Consider the following 21217-nt stretch of genomic DNA (forward strand, 5'->3'; position numbering starts at 1 on the left):
AGTCAGCTGTGACTCACCGCACAACACGTCTGTCACCGTTGAGACGAGCTGATGCGTTCATGGACAGTGGGAATAAATAAATACCTTGAACTCAGCACGGTGCCGGTGTCCCAATTGGCTCTATTTACAAAAACTTCTGCAAAAGTGTTGTTTACATGTTTGTTGGGGAGAATAAGGTAGGTATTTAAATGCTTAAATTGATTTTATCATTAAAATATAAACAGCAAAGGTTTCTTGAAAGAGATCCAAAGCAAAGCTTATGTATTAATATGTCTGAAACCTTTATCAGATATTTTTGGTTAATTTATCAAAATGGCAGCATGTTTTAACTTTGTTTTTAAAAAAATGCCAATTGACTTCTGCATATTTTGTAGCTTTGCATGAACATTTTACCTCTTGCATCTGTTAAATGTAAAGTAATTGACTAATAAAGTGTTATATAGATTTCTTTTTATTTAATCCCCAATAGTGAAACTTTGTTAACTCTCAGTTCTTTCATTATTCTGAGGAAACACTACTACAAATTAAATTTGACCAAATTTGACCACATTTGGAGGAAGTTAGTTTGGTCACATTTGACCAAAATGAGGCTTTCTGACCGACAATGCTAAATGAAAAGGAAAGTAAGCACTGCATATCGACCTGAACTCTACTCTCCTATGGTGAAGCACGGTGGTGGCAGTGTCATGTTGTGGGGGAGTCTTTTCTACATCAGGGACAATGTGAGATTAAAAACAGAATTCTGGGAAAAAAGTCTGAATTCTCAAATTAAAGTCCGCATTTTCAATTTTGAGATCAAGTGACTGATTAAACTCAGAATCCTGGAAAAAAAAAGAAGTCAAAATTCTGAGATTAACGCCTGGATTTTCAGATTAAAGTCAGAAGTTTGTGGCGAAAGTTTTCTGAGATTAAAACACCAATTTTTTAGATTAAAGTCAGTTATGAGAAAAAAACATCAGAATTTTCAGATGAAAGTCTGAATTTTGAGATTAAAGTTAGAATTCTGAGATTTAATTCAGAATTTTTAAAGACAGAATTCTAAGAAAACGTCAGAATTCTGAGATGAATGTCCACATTTTAAGATGAACGTCTGAATTTTGAGATTAGAGTGAGAATTCTGAGAAAAAAGTCTGAATTTTTAGATTATAATCACAATTCAAGTCACTACCTTTTCAGAGATTTTACTTGTGTTTAATTTTTTAACTTCTCTGTCCATCATAAATAACATATAAATTATGAAGTGAACTCTGCTAATGTAAATATCAAATATTTGCTTCGTGATATTATCTAAAACAATATTCTGTTTGGGCCCCCCGAAGCCTTCGGACCGGCTCTGTGCCAAATAATCTAAAAATAGCTTTCTGAGTCGCTGACAGTGCAGGGAGCTCCCATTTCCTCCTCGATTGCGCGGTGCTTGAACGCACCACCAGCCTGGCTGATGTTACTTCGCCTTGGCTGGCTTTCCACAGCGGACTTTGGGTCTTCAGGTGCGGCAGCCAGCAGACCTCTCGGCGCCGGACGGAGTGGATTTCCTCCCCGAACACATTTTATTTCTCCACCTCTGTGTTCCGGTTCGGTCACCGTGCTGGACGTGTCTCCCACGGAGGGTGAGTGTCTCAAAGTGCGGGCTTGAACTCTGCGGGGTTCCTGCGGTTCACTTGTCAGTCGCGGTGTCTCCCGGGACATTTCCGTGTCAAAAACACGTTTGTTGTTGTAAAGTGTCTCGGTTTGTTTGGTGTTGACTGACTGGGACGTTTCCAGTCAGCCGAGTGGAAAAGCGCTGCGTGAAATTCCCGTTACGTCGCCGAGGTGTTGTCACTCGTCATAAAACCGGCGTGGCGCCAAATCTGCGCCGGAAAAAATGAGGAATTAAGCGGAATTTAATCACCGGTTTGAGGTGAAACAGGAAACGTTGAGTAAATTGATCGCTTGAATGTGACTTGATTGAGATTTTACAATCGGATTAATTTGGTTTAATCTGGTAAATGATGAAACATTTTGAATTTCACAGAACTTTCATCACAGTGATCAGATTTAAATATCTAAATTATTATTTTTTTTTAAATACATAGATAAAAAAAAGACCCGATTTGATTATTTTCCTCATGTTTGAAAACTGATTTTAGCTCCTGGTTATCTGTCTTGAAAAGTTTGAAAAAGTCCTGGAATTTATTTGGACTCTTAACGGAACAGGAACCAGAGGTAGAGAATATTTCAGTTCCTGAGTCTCTGATCCGCTGTAAAAAATGATTAAAATAAAGTTGATTCAACAAGGAGGTTTTTTACAGTGGCTGTTAAAGAAGAGATGCTTATAGAAATCCATCCATCCGTCCTTCTTTCTATCCTTCCATCCATCCGTCCTTCTTTCTATCCTTCCATCCATCCGTCCTTCTTTCTATCCTTCCATCCATCCGTCCTTCTTTCTATCCTTCCATCCATCCGTCCTTCTTTCTATCCTTCCATCCATCCGTCCTTCTTTCTATCCTTCCATCCATCCGTCCTTCTTTCTATCCTTCCATCCATCCGTCCTTCTTTCTATCCTTCCATCCATCCGTCCTTCTTTCTATCCTTCCATCCATCCGTCCTTCTTTCTATCCATCCATCCATCCATCCATCCATCCTTCTTTCTATCCATCCATCCATCCGTCCTTCTTTCTATCCATCCATCCATCCATCCATCCTTCTTTCTATCCATCCATCCGTCCGTCCGTCCTTCTTTCTATCCATCCATCCTTCTTTCTATCCATCCATCCATCCGTCCTTCTTTCTATCCATCCATCCATCCATCCATCCTTCTTTCTATCCATCCATCCATCCATCCGTTCTTTCTATCCATCCATCCCATCGTCCGTCCCTTCTGGTCTATCCATCCATCACGTCTCTTTCTATCCATCCATCCATCCTCCGTCCTTCTTTCGATCCTCCATCCATGCCAGCATCCATCCTCCCATCCATCCATCCTCTTTCTATCCATCCAATCCATCCATCCATCCGTCCTTCTTTCTATCCTTCCATCCATCCATCCTTCTTTCCATCCATCCATCCATCCATCCATCCATCCATCCATCCTTCTTTCAAATCCTCCATCCGTCCGTCTTTCTATCCATCCATCCATCCATCCATCCATCCTTCTTTCATCCATCCATCAGCATCCGTCCGGCTTCTCTATCCTTCCATCCATCCATTCTCTTTCTATCCATACAATCATCCATCCATCCTTCTTTCTATCCATCCATCCATCAGTCCTTCTTTCTATCCATCCATCCATCCATCCATCCATCCATCCATCCATCCTTCTTTCTATCCATCCATCCATCCATCCGTCCTTCTTTCTATCCTTCCATCCATCCATCCTTCTTTCTATCCATCCATCCATCCGTCCTTCTTTCTATCCTTCCATCCATCCGTCCTTCTTTCTATCCATCCATCCTTCTTTCTATCCATCCATCCTTTTTTCTATCCATCCATCATTTTTTCTATGCATCCATCCATCCATCCATCCATCCATCCATCCATCCGTCCTTCTTTCCATCCATCCGTCCTTCTTTCTATCCTTCCAAACGTCCATCCATCTGTCCTGTCATTCATTCATTCATTCATTCATTCTATCTATCTATCTATCTATCTATCTATCTATCTATCTATCTATCTATCTATCTATCTATCTATCTATCTATCTATCTATCTATCTATCTATCTATCTATCTATCTATCTATATCTATCTATCTATCTATCTATCTATCTATCTATCTATCTATCTATCTATCTATCTATCTATCTATCTATCTATCTATCTATCTATCTATCTATCTATCTATCTATCCCTCCATCCCTCCATCCATCCATTGTGGATTACTGCTGTTGCTGCAGCTTCGTTATGCAACAGAGTTTCTCCTAAAGCTCATTCTGCCTCCTGATGGGGAGCTGCACTGAGACTTGTTGCTGCTGCTGAACACGTGTGTGTGTGTGTGTGTGTGTGTGTGTTTGCGTGGGGTGTGTGTGTGTGTGTGTGTTTGCGTGGGGGTATGTTTGCTTTGATTGCCATCAGTCTTAAACATTCACACACACAAATGCAACAACCTGGTCATCTTCATGCGTCTCTCTGTGTGTGGACCGCCTGGCGACCCGTCCAGGCCGCAGCAGATAGATGCCGCGCTGATGAACCTGTCAGTGGGATTACAGGAGCAACCTTGCTTCTAATTTAGCTGTTAATCCAGATTAAGGTGCTGCAGGTCCTCCCTGCTTCCTGCTCAGACATCGCTCTGGCAGGCGAAATCAGCATCCGCCTCGCATTTAAACGCAAACAACCCAGAACCTGAACACATGAAACAGCCTGGTGGAACGTACATGAAATAGGGAAGTGCAATGATGTCAAAAATTAATATCACAATATATATTTGAAATACAATAATTCACATTTTATGCTTTAAAAAAAAAGAAGTAAATATTGGATTTGGCCAAATAAAATTACTTCAAAACTGTTTTTGCTACTTTTATTTATAAACCGTCATCAGAATAAAAAATAGATTTATATATAAACACAAAATCACCCATTATGTTTAGTGTGTCAAAGAAAATATAAAACAGATTAAAAAAAAGTAAATGTAAGCTTATTTTGGCCAACAAAAAGTAGTCTCAAATCCAGAGGCGTAACTTCCTGAAGGAAGTGGACATATCTCCACCAACTTTGGCCTGACGGGGACAGTCCCCACCAATATTTCCTGCTTCTTTCTTTTTCCTTTATGTTCCTGCATCCATGTGCGGACAGTAACTCGGCAGCAGCTGCACGCTGTATTCAAAGCAATAACAGGTAATGCTTTTTAAAATTCCTTTGTAAAACGTAAATGGAAAGTCCACTCAGTGATCTAGTGGGTTGGACGTCATGTGACTCACTGCGCTGTTGCTTTGCATTGAGTCAGGAATGTCGGTGGTGGGAAATTATACAAGCAAAGAATCTGAAAAAGGGACGCAAAATTTTTATTGAAAACCCTGTGACAGCAAGATAACAAGGTCCAAAGGTAATCGCTTCACAGGTCAGTAAAAAGCTTTAGTTAAAAACCTATATAAGAAAGTGGAGAGCAGGTCAGCTATGCTAGCTTAACTTTTATCAACATGTACCCTTGCTGTGCAGTTCGGAGTATTTCGGTTCAAATAACACAAAATAAGGTGAACTACACACATTTTCTGACAGATAATCATGATTGCAGGTGTTTAAGTTTAAGTAATCAACCACTGCGAGTGTTCAGGCGATCACTTCTGTGTTTTTGCGTACTTTTTGTGTGGGAAATGTTTTGTGGGTTTTTTTTGTGTTAATTCCTGATGCACTTAAACATATTCTTTGCTCTGCGCTCCCGGGGCTGTTGTTATTGGTTGCCGTGGCAATGTATTATATTTCTTTCCGACTCTCGGCCTGTTACAGACCATCTCCTTTTAATGCAGTTGGCATTCACTGTGGAGAATTAGACGGCGAAAGAGAGGGAGACGGAGCGGTGTGAACTATAAATAGACATTGGGAGAGTGGTTGTGATGATAGCATCGGCACTCAGTAATCCCTCAGTAAGAACGCCGTTACTCCACTGCGTTTCCTCCACTCATGCGGCGTTATCTGCTGGACCCGAACTTCTGACCTGCTGCTCAGCCTCCCAACATGCAGAACCTGCAGTAAGCTTATTAAGATGGACCTGCAGGTCAGAGAAACCCCACCCTTCTGGTCTGAATGGTCTCAGACTGGAGTAATTGCTTTAAAACTGTAGCGTGGATGAAGCTAACTGGTCTGCTAGCAGGTGGAGGTGCTAATGCATTTAATTATGAGTCAAATATGATAAAAAATTATACTAAAATATTGGAAAGAAGACTAAAAAATAATCAGTGAGGTAAATCACTGTAATTTTGCAGCAGTGTGTTGATATGCATGAGGCTGTTAGTCAAAGACTTGGTAATAATCAGCTGAATTATGACACATCTTGCATGATTTTTGCACAATTTATGCCAGTTAATTCATCCATCTGTACAAAAACACTGAGCTGTGGATACAACAAACCTAAAATATAACTTGAAAACATCCAAAATGGCTGACTAACCTTCAGAAGGTCTGATGTTTTGCCTTCTATGACTGAAGGCAAAGGAAACAAAGAGCCGTCACTTTTTCGTACAGATGATGCCAACTTATGTTAGAATGTAAAAAGAAAACAAAAATGGACTTAGAACGGAACCTTGTGGAACACCACTGATAATCGCTACACATTGTCTGTTTAAAAAAACACAAGAAACATAACTGGTTCCGATTTGCATAATTGCTCAAAACATGCAATAGCTAAGGTAGTTTGAGGCATATGACAATGACTTAGCAACAACCATAAAGCTGTTAGTGAAATGTTTGGTCTGCAGTGGAAATAATCAGCAGAAATGTGACGCATCTCTCAGGCTCTGAGACATGATTTTTGCACAAATTATGTCAATTAGATTGTTCATCTGTCATTTCTTTAACGGAAACACTGAACTCTGGATATACCAAACCTAAAATTTAACTTAAAAACTGTCAAAATTGATTTCTTAAAACAAACAATGGAAACATAAAGATCCGTCACTCTTTGTACCCTGCAGCATGTTGTACAGATGTGGTTACAGTACGCTAACTGTCCAGCGTTGAGGACGTTTTGTGCTGCAATCAGAGATCCAGGCTAGACAAGACAAAACAAGTTCAGGTCTGAGGCCCATTAACTTAGTGTACAAACATGCTGGTGTGCAGAAAAGCACATGGAGAAGTGGGATCGAATGTCGGTTAGAGCAGCGTTAGTAGAAAGAAGCCAAAGGAAAACCTGAAACATTAATAATGGATGAAGCGAAGATGGATGGATGTACATAAAGTCATTCATACGCAGGGCGAATCTTTGGGTGGATATCATGTTTCCTCCCTCTGCACAGTGACTCAGTGCTGCACTACCTGTGTAGTAGTCTGTTACATCATGTACTCTGCTGGAATACCCCCTCCCACACATGTCTCCTAGCTGAGCATGTGCGCTCAGCGCCTAGCTTCACTCACATTGGTACCACTGTCAGTTTCTAGCGATGAGGAACTGAGAAGTGTAGTAAACACCTAAAATGCTGTGTGAAGAGAAGGGAATATATGAAATAGTTAAATAAGTTTGTCCGTAAACTGTACATACAATTCAAATATATACATACACCACCACTATTGTTTGGCTAAACAGGCTTAGCAAGTTTCTATTCTTAGTGTAGCTCTAGTTGGATGGTTGAGTCTCTTTTTGGCAAAGTTGGTGAAATTTAAAGGGGAGCTATTATGCAAACTTCACATCTTTCAGGTTTTGTTCTTCCATTTGTGTCTCTTCTACTTCTAAAAAAAGTGCTTAAAATATTAGCTTACCAATAAGTTGATGTTTTTTGGTGTCTGGAAAATGAGTTGTTTCAAAAATCTGGGCACTGTGCCGTTATCTAGCAACCCAAGCAGAACTCCAGCACATTTGGTGAGTTGGAAACCACTTGCTGCATTCTTGTTGGTTGTGCAGGTTGCTCCACTTCTGCTTTTCAAAGATGTATGGATGTATAATTTCACATCTGTTTGGAGAGATTTTCAGGTGTGAGTGTAAACATTGAGATGTGGGTCGTAGGCAATAAGGTAATGTGCTTTGGTGACTGGAAAATGAGCCGTGGCGAAAACCTGGACAATGCTCTGTTACCTAGCAACCCAAGCGGAGTTCCAGCACATTTAGTCAGCTGGAGACCACTTGCTGAATTACTGTTGGTTGTGCAGGGGGCTCCACTTCTACTTTTCAAAGATGTACGGTTGTATAATTGCGCATCTGTTCGCAGCCATTTTCAGGTGCGAATGTAAACGTTGAGTTGGGGGTTGTGACCATCTGCAGATTATTTTGGACTAAAAGTGTCAAGATGTCCTAAAGCAGCTCATAGGCAGAACTGACCAGACTAAAATCTCCTTATGTAAAACTTTGTACAAAAATGTAATGAACATGTCTGAGTAGACCATAGACCTATCCTAGCCTGTTCGAGGAAGGTCACCTTTAATAACCTGACCTGTCAATTTTGTTTGAAAATATGCTAATTATAACAAATAAGTTGCTAAGTTGGTGACTATTGTTAATTTAGGAGGTAGATAAGGTCGGTTTCTCATGAAAGTGTCAGCCGAGCAACGTAAAATTAAGGAATTAGGGGCCAATTTCTTGGTGCACGCCCAGTTTTTAGTCTTTACTGCGTTTGAAATTCTCAGCTACGTCCAAATTTCAAACATATTAAATGTGATAAGAAGCTGAAGGTAGTTCTTTTTTAATCCCGTTACTTTAAATTCAGTTCAGTTTATTTATGTAGATGGATCAAGGCAGTTTACAAAAACAAATCATTCCAATTGATCACAGAGCAGAGACACAAAAAGACACAGATGAACTGATGTAGGAAAACTTCCCATGTTTATGAAAGTAAAGATTTAACAGTCAGTTTGTCCTTTCACTAGCAGCATAACTGCAGCGATGGATGAGAATAACCTAAGCCAGTCTAGCTTCAACTGCATCAGCACTGCTGGAAGCGAAACATCCCCACACCCTGATGCTGCCACCACCATGTTTTAGGTTTTAAACACCCGTCTTGACTCAAACAGCTCCAACTTTGCCCTCATAAGGTCAGCGTCTCAGTTCTTTGCAGAGCGCGCTCTCTTTCATCAGCTGTAAGTGTTGCTTTGGCAGCTTCAGGTTTCTCACATTAAAAATAAAGTCAGCTGAGGATAACTGTTAAATGAGTGAGAGACAACCAACGGGCTGGCACTGATTTGGGGATATTTGGCTTCCAGTGGCTGCATGATTATGACCTGATGATTATATACTTTGTTCCACGCTGCTGTGACGGTTTGGCAGCCATTTAACACGCTGATATCCGTGTCAGCAGCATTTGGTGAGATTATTGTTTGGGTCTCTGGCTGGATGATGACGTGCACAGCGCCGTAATTGAGCCTGGTTCTAGTTAAAACAAAAAGCAATGAACCCTGAAGGCTGTAAACATAGACGGTTAGTTGGTAGATCAACACAAAGTTCATATATTATCGTTCTTTTTGAAAAACAATGATAAAATCTGAAAAGTGCGTTGTGTTTTTGCGTTCAAATCCCTTCACTCTGATATTTATCAATAAAAAAGTACAGTTAACTTCAGTATAAATGCAGCTTTTCTGCAAAAACTGCAGACGTTTGTTTGGGAACAAACAGCTTCAAGAATACCAAGGAAGGTCACTTAGAAAGTTCAAGTCAATTAGATTATAAAACAATTTCCAAATCATCCAAAGGAAACTTTGAAATGCAATTAATCTGAGCAGCTTAAAAGCCTAAACTATAAGAAAAACTTTAACATTTTGCAAAAAATCCTTTGTTCTACTCAAAACTAAACAAGTCGCATTTTCAGCTTCACCTGATTCAAATTTTGTAAAAAAAAAATCTCCTAATTAGCACCTATTGCTATTCAATTATCAATCGGTTAATACCAAAAATAATCAGCAGATCAGATTAAGTCGAGCAGAAAGGACCAAACTTTTCACATGTTGATGTTAGAAGTTTTTTTTAGCCTCATTTGTAGCATTTTTCGCTACAAATTATCAACTGTACACTAAAAGAATACTGTTCTATTACATTTTAAGCAATAAAAATGTTATTTTCTTATTTGTTTATTTGTATTTTTAAATGTTACCAATACTGTATAGAAAACGTTTAAGCGTTTTAGTGAAAAATCTGCAGAATGTGCCAGTTTAACAAAAAAAAATCTATTATTAGTTGCAGCCCCAAACAGCAGTAAATTATGTTAAAGTTTAGTTGTAAGATGGAAAATTGAGGATACTTTAGCAAACATCGCATTTCAAACACCTGAAAATGACAGAAGATGCTTCCATTCTGCTTTCTGCAGCTTGATTTCCTACATGCATCTTTACAGAGTTAAAGAAAGCTGCATGGCTGCACGTAAAAACATGCATGCACCACTAACGCAAACTATGCATTTACTGCACACTTCGCGCTTCAAGCCTTTTTTTTTATCTTTCTGCAGACCAACACATGTTCATACGTCTTTATTGTACGCGCAGAGAGAAGTGCGGACAAAGGGCCGGGCGTCTGGAAATGGGTGCTGGGAGGCGGATGAAGACTGGGGGGGCTGATGTAAATTTGGAAGGGCAAAGGTGGGGTGGGGGGGCAGGAGTATGTGTGTACATCTGCATATCTATCTGCGAATGACTGAGAGCATGCAGAAACTCATCTGCTTGTGAACCTGTGTGTGTGTGTGTGTGTGTGTGTTGCTTGGCTGTTTGTAGGCTTGTGTGTGTGCTCTTTTGTTTTGCTGTGAGTTGCTGGGTGATGGGACCAGCTGGGAGGGCTGAAGCCATTCACTTCCCTTCTGCTGCCCTGAAGACAGCCAGCATGGAGGGGGAGAGAGAGAGAGAGCGAGAGAGGGAGCAGGACAGAGGAGAAAGACGGGGAGTATCTGATGTTGGGGGATGTTTATGCATCATCAGGGAGAGATATAAAAGCGGCGAGCGTAGTCGGAGAAAACAGAAAGAGGAGTTTTGATCGCGGCTCGGAGTGAATGAAGAGATTCATGAGGGAAGGCAGGGGGAGGGAAAGTGTGTCAGACTGAATCGTGATAGAGCAGCGGAGCTGACTCAGCCAGTCTGGCCTGGTGTAGGAGGGCAGCAGCAACAGAGGAAGTAGCAACGCTGTCTGTTAGCAAGGATAGGAGAATCTGACTCTGCGCTTACCCAAAGTAAAAAAAAAAAAATACTAGATTGATGCTGAAATATTTCAACAAATGTGTGAAAAAGCATTCACACCAGCTCTATTTAGTTCGCTTTAACTGAAGTGTAGTTCCTTTGCCAAGATAATCTTGTAGATTCGGTTGGATTGGGGACAAAAATTGCAACATTTGTTGCATTTTGAGCTTCTGCAGTTCGTTTTCTCACTGCATTGTTTCAAATGAGCCAAACCATTTGAAAAACCTGTTCCCCTCTTCGCCTGTGGTGGCGCTGCGACAAGAACTACAGAAGGAAACGACATAAAAAATCTCTGAAGAAGACACTGAGCACAACTTCCTTTTTCACAAAATGCAAATAAAGTGGAGTAGAATCAGATTTTAATCGTTGTATGATTTCCCTTGTTTTTGATTTTATTTTACTTTTTAAAATGTGCGCGTTCTGCTGCTGTCGTTACGATGTGTTCACACCAAACATGTTTTGAGCGTCAGGCGCGTCTGGTTTACATTCAAAGTCTGTGAGGTGGCGCGTTGAGCGCCCGGTGCATTTCGAGTGTCTTGCACGTCGCGATTTGAACCGTTTGGAGTATTTAACGCATCAAGCGCATCCGACAAATAGACCGGCAACAGAAAACAACAGCTAGAGCGATTTTGACACGCCCTCGACGCTCTTCCTCATAGACATTGACTGTAAACCAGACACGTTTGGTATGAACGCACTATAACACGTCTGCATTCAAAGTGCACCTGCATCCAGGCGGGTTTTTGACATGCGTAACGCGTTTGTTGTGAAAGCAACGTGAGACTCTGATGTTTGTTTTGGTTGTTTTTACCCATAATGCCCTGTGCTGTAGTCCACTTCCTTTTGGAACATTTTCTTGGTGTTCACATACGCATTCAAACCGGTACGCATCATAGTTTGATCACGCATTCACACATACCCAAACAAACCAGACTTTCTAGACAAACAAACTAGAGTTTGATTAAAGCGGACTAAAAACGACTGGTGTGAATCTACCCTCCTGTTCAAATTGTGACTGAATAATAAACTTTTGTACTTAAGTTGTTTACATATTAAAATAATCAGTTCTGACTGTGTTCACAGACTTTATTCAATCAGAGTTTTCATTTTTGATTTTATTTCAGTTTTTACTACAAAATGTTGATCTTAGGACGTGACGTTGTGGCTGTGAAACTTTTTCATCGAAACTACTTTCATACCCATGGTTTCTTCTGCACATGTACAAATTATGCATGTATATTTTGTCTATTTTAACAGTGAGTTTCTCATTGCTGTATGATTTATATTTTTCTGTTAATTCACACTCGACGACTGGGTGGACACACTCAAACTCTGACTGACTCTTATTATCTTGCAGATTTGAGTGTTTCTTACAATTTATGGTATCAGGATCTCTAATCTTAAATATCGCCAATATAAAACACTGCAGAAGCGTAAAAGTTGGCATGTGTAAACAACAAAAAGTTCTGCCTTTTGCAGAATAAGAAATATTTTTGATTTAATGTTTAATTTTTACATAGTGACTGTTTGTTTGAGACATTTTTCTTGCCTCTTTTATGACTCCGCCCCTCCGCTCCACAGAAGTGGAGGGAATTGCCATGGCAACCAGTTTTCTGAGAAGGTTTTTCTTTATTAAAGTGAGCTCCAACTATTTATTAGATCTAACTGAAGGAAGTTAGCGGCTTCTTCTGAAATTTTGGCATCTTTGTCTCTGTTTCAGTTTGACTGTTCATAGTGCAGGTGTCCACATCACTTCTAGAAGAAAATAGTGATTTCAGGAGTTACTTGTAGCACAGGAAATATTAGTATGATGCAGCACTATCTGCTGCAGTGACAATTTAAATGCAGAAAAATGAATACAGTATATTACTAAATTGTAAATATGAAAAAAATCTACTTAAAGTAAAGATGGAAAGGAGATTTGTTGTTTTAAGATGGTTGTGGATTGGTTTAGATTATTTTACATGATATTTTCTCTTTTCTGTTCTGTTTTAGTTTGGCATTTTTAATGCAAAAAAAGTACCAAATGGCTTTTTTGTGACTCTCACATACATAAATCTTGAAAAGAGTTTTCTAGAGTGTGGAAAAACTTTAGAAAAATAAAAGAAAAGGGCGAACAACCGGTTAATCTCTAAAGTTGAATCGCTGCCGCTGCTTCCTTGTGCTCCATGACTTCTGAGTCGGCTCGCTTTCCGTCGATGATTAATGACCTTCCTGTTTTGGCCTACACTGTCTCCCTGCACACAGTTTTTACTGCACTTCGGGTTGACTTGTGCTTTTAAAAACAAATCCCCCAAAAACTGCAGGATTTATTGCTGAAGGCATCAAAGATGTGTGTGGGTGAGGAATGCATGCATGAAATTACACTAAAACAAGTCTGAAATAGGCAGTAACTGAATATATTTACTATTACTACTGCTGTTTATCTTCACTTCCAGTATTACTTGCATCACTAGTATTTTCTTACAACCGTAAATATTCAGCACAGAACTAAAAGTTTATGTTGAGTTATTGGCACAGTACGTAGACAGAGGGATCTATTTTCTATTTATTGCAAAGCTAATGGTGACTTGTTGGACTGGAATGTGTCTCACCAACCAGTTTTCAACCAACCAGTTAACCTTTTTCACACAAGTCAACCCTAAATCAAGTAAAACAAAAACACTTCACTCTTGTTCCTAATGTGTCTGCGCTGAAAGTCAAGAAAACATGTATCTCCAGCTAAATAATTCATGATCTTAAAACATTTTTGATGCATTAGTTGTGGCTCAGTTTGACATTTGCACTCTGATTAATTAATCTGATGAGAAAACAACAATTCATCTGGGAGGTTTATGGAAAAACAATGAGGGTGAAAAGGACAGACTGAGAAAGAAAACAACTTCTTTCCTGTAAGTCACCTGACACTGTAGGCGTCCAACCCGTCATGAATAAACACATCTCCCTCCCTTTTTTATTTTCTGTTTCTGTGTCTCTCTGTTTAACTTTTGCTCTCATTTTCTTAGGCTCAACTCCCAATCTTAAAAGTTAAAAATGTTTTGCACTGAGAGGCTTTAGTCATTTATGTTTAGGGTGTCTTATGTCCTTAAATGTGCAGATGTTGTGCACACAAATTCAAAGGAAAGAAGTCAAATATGCGTAAGGTTTTGTCACCGTGCCTCATAACCGCTTAATAATGAACAGCCGTGTGAAGAGAAAACTGTGCATAAAACAGGAAACGTCATGCTAACAGTTTGGTAGCATTTCAGATAATTAAAACAAACAAAAAACATAAATAATTATCAATATAGACTGATACGAAATGCCTCTGTCGGGATATGGTTTTCAACCATATTGTCGTATGAACCTCTCCTCCACTATTAAACACAAATATCTAGTTTATTGATGAAGTAATGATCTATATCAGGATAATTAAAGACAACTTTCTGATGCCACATTCTTTAGCAATGCTGTCACAATAAAAAAATTAAACTGGACGATAAATATTCCCAGACATTATTGCTATAAATGATAATGCTGTCATTTTAAGACCATTTTGAACTGATAAAATAATTATAATAATAATAGCAAGTTCACCCCCTCAAAATTCAAAAAAACTTTAATTTCTGAAGAACATTTAACACTGGAACTGGAAAACATTTTAAATATTCAAAATAATTAAACAACATGACAATTATTAAAATGGATTATGAAGTTTTTGTAACCAAAATTATCTTTCCAAACATAAATCATTCAGCTAAGTCAGGGAAAACAGGCAAAAGTTTCAACTACGTCATAAATGTTTGCAGCACTTTTCAAAATTCTGACTGTTCAGTTTCTTTAAAGTGGAACATTTCTTTAACAAATTGCAATTAATTGATTTAATTAGCTATAATTTACTTTTTCACATTTATTTTACAGTCATTTTTAAAAGTTTAACTTTAATGGGGAGAATGAACGATGGTGCATTTTGTATGTATGTGTATGGAACACAAACAGGCTTTTGTTAGCTTTGTTTTTACCTTTTTTCCACATTCAAATCAGAAATATTTGGCGTAAATGAAGAGCGATTCGTGGATATTTCATATAATTAATAAACCTTCTGTGGGGGGGGTTTGTGACTGAGGCAACAGCTGCGCATGGGGCAGACGGGGAAAAGATGGACACCAATAAACAGACTGGTAAAGAGACAAAAGGAGAGAATAGGAGGAGGTGGAGACAAAGGGAGAGGGAGAGAGAATGGGAAAGAAAGCAGCTGGGTGTTTTTTGGCTTCCCCTCCCTGCTCCCTCCCACCCGTCTTCCTCTCCATGTTGGCCCTCTGCACCACGCCCAAGTCCGACGGTGTTAATATTCTCGCCACACACCCTCAAGTCTCCCAGCGCATGTGGATGCCTCTTTCTGCTTTAACTTTTCTACTTTACAGCTGAGATTTTAAAGGGTTTCACTGTGCAGAAAACTCAAAGATGTTTAGGAATCTTCTACTAACGATTCGGTTCTGATTTTTTGGGGCAACAGTTCGATTCAAAACAATTAATCAATCTGTCGGTGTACAAAGGATCCTCATAATGTACTCCAGGCATTTTTTAACAGATTGAGAAATTGTCTTTTTCACATTTATTATGTTAACAATCTATTATTAGATGGAATTACTCCCTGCATCCTCCGTTTTGCTTTGCTTTTGGTTATTTAGTGAAGAATTGTACAAATGTATGACGAAATTGCTCACCACATCAGATAAATGCTTCTGATAAATGCTCTTTAAAAGTATTGATGTGAAAAACAAGATAATGGGAGTGGATAAGTTGAAGTTAAATATCAAGTTCCCGAAGTGCTCAGTTTTTGTTTTGCAAACTTTCCATACGGTGAAGTTCATGTCAAGGTTGGTCTTGCGACGCATTTATACGTTCAATGATTTTTACCAAAAATTAAAGAGGACTTGTAATATAAAATTCACATTTTTCATGTTTTTGTGCTTCCATCGAGGTTTCTACTTCTTCTAAAAACAACCCAAGCATAAAAAAACTCAACACAAAAGTGTTTTTAGTGTCTTGAAAATGATCTGTTTGCTTGAACTTTTATGTTTTACAGCAAAAAATTTTAAAGTATTTCATTGCGCAGAAGACACAAAAATGTTGTTACCTTCAGGAATATTTTAGTATCTCATGATTCGATTTTGATTTTAGGGGAAATAATTTGATTCAAACCGATTATTAATAATGATTCCTGCTTCTGTCTACCCGGGATCTGCTCCAGACATTTTTGTAAGACTAATTGGGTAATAAAACAGCAGTTTCTGCAGATTTCTCACTAAACAACTGAAGCTTTTTTTTATACGTGATTAGAAGGCATTAAAAGATGCAAATAAATAGTTTATTTGTAGATGTGACCTGAATTTAAAACTGTAAAACAAGATGGCTGCCTTTGGGGCCTGACATCATTCTGAACTGTGTAAGCCGACAGAGCGCATTGGTGGAGAAACAAAATCCTAATTTTTCCAAAAACGTAGTCTTCCAAAACCAAAACAATCCATTAATTGATCAAATTGATTTATTGCCCAGTCACAGGTGCAGCTAATGATTACCTGAGCGTTTTATTATTCTGACGATGTTAGATTAGGTTAAATTGGCTTTTTTGAGCTTTACCTCATCTTATAAAGTTATTCCATTATCAAAAACATACCTGGAGTGTTGATGTGGTTCTTTCAAGCATGTTTAAGAAATCGTTTAATCTCCATGGCAACCACTGAGCCGTGCAAAACACCTGGGTGGAATTAGCTCCGCCTTCGAGGCGCAGCTCCGCTTCAGAGCTGCAGTTTCTAAGCTAACAAGCTTCCGCCTCACCTAGCAGCTCTCCCCCATGACTCCTTCACTCAGCTCCTTCAGACTAGCCAGCAGCAATTAGCAAACACCTGGTGGAACTGCACATCTCATTATACGAGCAACTAAAGGGTTAATAGAGGAGCCATGTTGCGATGACTTTCTGAAGGTGGAGTTTTAGAAAGAAAATGAATTTTTAAAGAGACAAAGGCCCTATTTGAAGGCATTAAATTACAAAGTAAATTTTCTTTTATGTCATAATTGATATGGATAACATCTTTATAACAACTGAAGCTAACATAGTTAGTTTATTGTGCTTGTAAAATACATAATACTGTTCCTTTAAATACAAAAAAATATATATTTTTTATACAGTTTTGGGTTAATTATTGCCCTGAGTGTGTTGTTCTTTCAGCAAACGGCCATTTTTTGAGTTTGTATGTTCCAGTTAGCAATTAACTGGTTACTAAATAATTTGATGACTATTTCAATAATCAATTCATCATGATTAATCTGATTAATCATTTCATCTGTTGCATTAATATATCCTTATTATGTTTTGAAAAAGAGCTCAGCTTGTTTCCGGTATAAATGGACCCAAAATGGTTGATGATCTAATTCAGATGACCGTCATCTACTCCAGTCCATCACATTACCACCCGGAGGTGGAACACGGTGATGGATGGAAGCGGCGGGTAGCTTCATGGTCTGAACGGCGAGCGAGACCAGAGTCACTGTGAGTCAGGTTCGCACTCTCAGCCTCATGAAAAGGGAAATAAAGACGGACCAAAACGGCCGTATACGCTTGCTACGTCTTTGGATGAATGCATCTGAAACGTGAGTACCCGGTGTGGTAAAATGTGGCTGCTGCTCAGAGCAGGAAGTAAAAGAAGAGCAAGGAATAAATAAAGATAGATAGAGGCGGGGAGAGAGGGAATCTGTCGGCACTGCTCTCCAGTTGGTGTTGCTATGGCCCTGCCCTCCCTGCTCACTGAGCCATTTCCTGTTTTTGACCTGAAATCTTTATTTAGAGCCATCCCTTCTCGCTGCTCGGCATTCATGAGTCAACTCGGAGTCCGGAGAGATGAAGACAAACCTAAAATCCGATCTCCATTCACTCGCAGGAACATGTTCATGCAACCCAAGCGAGCCTCGCCGCACTGCAGCCGAGGGTTTCCCTGAAGCTAAACAGTTTTTTTTGATGCAGATACTCGATATTCACAGCTCGACTCAGGCCTGCAGCCGCCGCCATCGCCTCCAGCTGTGGTTATAAACTCCACAATCTGACTGGACTTTTGGAGAAGGCAGCTCCAAAAGTGAAAGTGCACATTTCTCACCGTCCGCTGGAAAACAACGAGCAGAAATACGCTCTGCAGAAAGTAATAATGAGGAGAATTCAACTTTGCATTTCAATTTTTACACTTGCAATCAGGCCTCTCACAATAATACTTTACACAATACACAATAATAATTTAGCTGGACGAGATATTGTCCCAGAAGTTATTGTGATAAATGATAATGTTGTTTTGAGACCATTTTCAAGTATTGTAATGGCAAAAACACATTCTCAAAACTGAACATTTAACACTGGAACAGGAAGACATTTAAATATCCACAATAAATAAACAAAACAACAAATAAAATGAATTATAAAGTCTCTGTAAACAAAATGATCCTTCAAAAAGAAGCTTAGTTTTGACCAAAACACTATATTGAAGACTTTTGTCATCCAGTTTTTGAAAGGGAGAAGAAAAAGAGGATATAAATCATCCAAACAGAAATGATTGAGCTCATTTTAATTCATCTTGCGGTTAATTGATTTATCACTTATTGCAACAAGCCTACTTGTAATGTGATTTGCAGACTCTGTACCTGCTCAAAACTCATAATATTTTGCGTATAAATATGTTGCAGAAAGCGCGTTTTTCAGCTGAAAGGTTTACTGTATGGCTAATTGTTCCATTCCAGGGCCATCATTTCATTAGCACAGGTGTAATTGTAAAAAGAGCGTCCAGCTGACTTCTACTACGACCTGGTCCAGTCAGAAGACCGGTTGCTTGTAAAACACGACCTAACAGTCAGTAGATTCGGTTTGATTGGGGACCAAAAGTTGCAACATTTGTTACATTTTCAGCTGCTGCGGTTTTCTTTCACACTGCATTGGGTTAAATGAACCACACAATTAGAAAACATGTTCCCCTCCTCGCCTGTGGGGGGCGCTGCACCCCCACAATACAGAAACCTCTGAAGAAGACGCTGAACGCAACTTTCTTCTTCACGAAATGTAAACAAAAATGGAGCGGCATCAGAAAAAAAAAGTGAACCATTTACCCAGAATGCCCTGCGCTATAGTCCACTTTCTGTTTTTGGAGTGGTCTTCATTTAATTGTGGCAATTTTTAAATAAAAATTATATATATATTTTTAGATTTAAAATGTGTATTCCCCATCTGTTTGAAATCTAGATTTTTTTTCTGTATTTATTTTACTTTTTATAGTGTTGTCAAATGTCCACAATTTCCATATATCCTATAATAAACAAAGATAAAAAATAAATTTATCTAGATGTATCTATTTTATTTTAGAAGCTTAGAATTATTTCAGAATTTATTTGGTTATTTTATAATCCTGAACACCAAATTGCATTGGATTATTTTCACATTTAATATATATTAATTATTAATTTGAAACCTTCTAATAATTTTATTTATATGCTACTCTATCTGTTTGGAATTTAATTTATTACATATATAACTTTTCAAGGATTTATTTATGTAGTAAATTCTATATAGAGTCTTCATTACAACACAGGATTGTACAGTAAATAAATCAATCCTGAAATTATTCTATATGCTTGTATCATATAATGAATATTTGCATTTGTTTACCTGCTTTATTGTGTATTTAAAAATATTTTAAGCATGCAGATATTTATGGATACATGCATTCATTAGTTAAGCTAGCTTATTGTTTGCATTTGGAACTTTATTTAATCATTACTAATACTAATAAGAAAAATATATAATTGTGGAACTGTTGGCCCCGAGAGACCATAAACAAATCTAATAAATTCATAAATATTTGGATTTATTAATTAAAATCTGAATTATGCAATTTATAACTACATTAAATGTTAATATATATATATATATATATATATATTTTTTTTAATTTGTTTGGTATTTCATTAATTTAGTAATTTGATCAAACTTTGCCAGTCAATCTGCACTGACTGAGTGAAGTTACGGAGTTTGTTAATGTGAGTGTGCGTGCCCGCGTACACGGTATTGGAGGTGGGCGGGGCTAAACTCCGCTCTCGGGGCAGCTGCTCGGTTTCAGCTTCTCCTGCTGCTTTCACGCAATCCTCGTACATTTCTCTTACTTGCCCAATTAGATCATGACAGGCCAGAAACAAATTAAAGTAGATAAAAACATTCACGCTGTTGTTTGAGTTGAGGTGTTTAGTATATAGTTAAACGAATTAGTTAATAATTGCTGCCTGTTCCTTTTCTTTCTCCGTTTTCGCGAGATAAACGTTTAATGAAACCTCTAAACAGATTGTTCTTCGTTTTTTACGTTTGATTTAAGGTGGAAAACAGTGACGTGCATGGCGTTTTATTAATAATATTGGCTTCACTTATAAATTGTGAACGCGGAAGCTTTAAAAAACGGTCTCGTTGTAGGTGAATCCGACAGGCCGTGAAAGCATCAGCGTTCCAACGAGCGGAGGCTGTTTTCTCCTCCTATCAGCGCCATTGTGTGGCGGAGTCTCCGGGAGTGAGGACCGATTGTTTTTCTGTTGCCGACTGGACTGTTTAAATACCCCCTCATGTTTCTCTGTGGACCCCCGGCGGATCTGGATCTGGTAAGCCTCCGTTTCGATGTTTGACCCCCTTGTTTTTTTTTGTTTTTAAAAAAAGGAGCTAAGTTAAACAACGCCGAGAGGGGGAAACACACCGGCATGAGAGCGTTAACCTATTTGTAATGAATAATAGAGACGGCGGCTGCTGGTGTTTCGGTATCAGTACAGTAAGGTGGTGGAGAAGTTTTGCTACTGTGTGTGTATCCGCTGTGGATTCCAGTTACTGACACAGGGCGGTCCTTCTGCTTCTTAGTTTAGGACTGCGGAGAAAAAGCGTCTGATAAACTTTCCACAGACCGTAAAAAAAGACAGTTGGGCTGTCCCAAAATACACTCAGTGACTGGACCTCACTTTTTTATGGCTTATTATGTGTACAATACTGTAAAAACGTCATAAAATGACCCCGTTAAGTCAGTTTAATGACAAATGTATACAAAAACACGATTGAATTAACATTTAATTCAGTTTATATAACAGTTTTAGTGTCATAAATGTGTGTTTTCTGAGGGATTTTGTTGCTAAATACCAGAACCAGGAGCTGTATTAGTGGAGGGGCCTCTGTTTTGTAATCTGCACCACAACACAGCAGCCACCTTCTGGTGACAGCACCTCTTCTTCACTTCTTGTTCCTTTGGTTTTTACCCACAAGCAGCATGTAGGTCACGCAAGAGGTCTTCTACTACTGCTTACGTTGTCCAGACAGGGACCCACGGGACACACACACTGTTTTGATGGGAGCTGAGGTGAATAAACATGTCAGGAGTTGCAATACAGGTGCATCTCAGTCA

The 21217-nt window shown here is 38.8% G+C and overlaps 1 protein-coding gene across 2 annotated transcripts in view; it reads left to right on the forward strand.

Annotated features, from left to right (window-relative positions):
• Positions 1-1459: 1459 nt before the first annotated feature.
• The window catches only part of sertad2 (SERTA domain containing 2), a 36466-nt gene continuing 16708 nt past the window's right edge, over positions 1460-21217 (forward strand). The window contains exons 1-2 of one of the 2 annotated variants that reach the window (XM_023327048.1): positions 1460-1607; positions 20251-20432. The gene's annotated coding sequence lies outside the window, so the exon portion shown is untranslated. The remainder of the gene's footprint in view (positions 1608-20250; positions 20433-21217) is intronic. The other variant, XM_014469655.2, reaches the window with a different exon arrangement.

The sequence above is a fragment of the Xiphophorus maculatus genome, chromosome 22 (genome assembly GCF_002775205.1).
Source record: "Xiphophorus maculatus strain JP 163 A chromosome 22, X_maculatus-5.0-male, whole genome shotgun sequence".
NCBI lineage: Eukaryota > Metazoa > Chordata > Actinopteri > Cyprinodontiformes > Poeciliidae > Xiphophorus > Xiphophorus maculatus.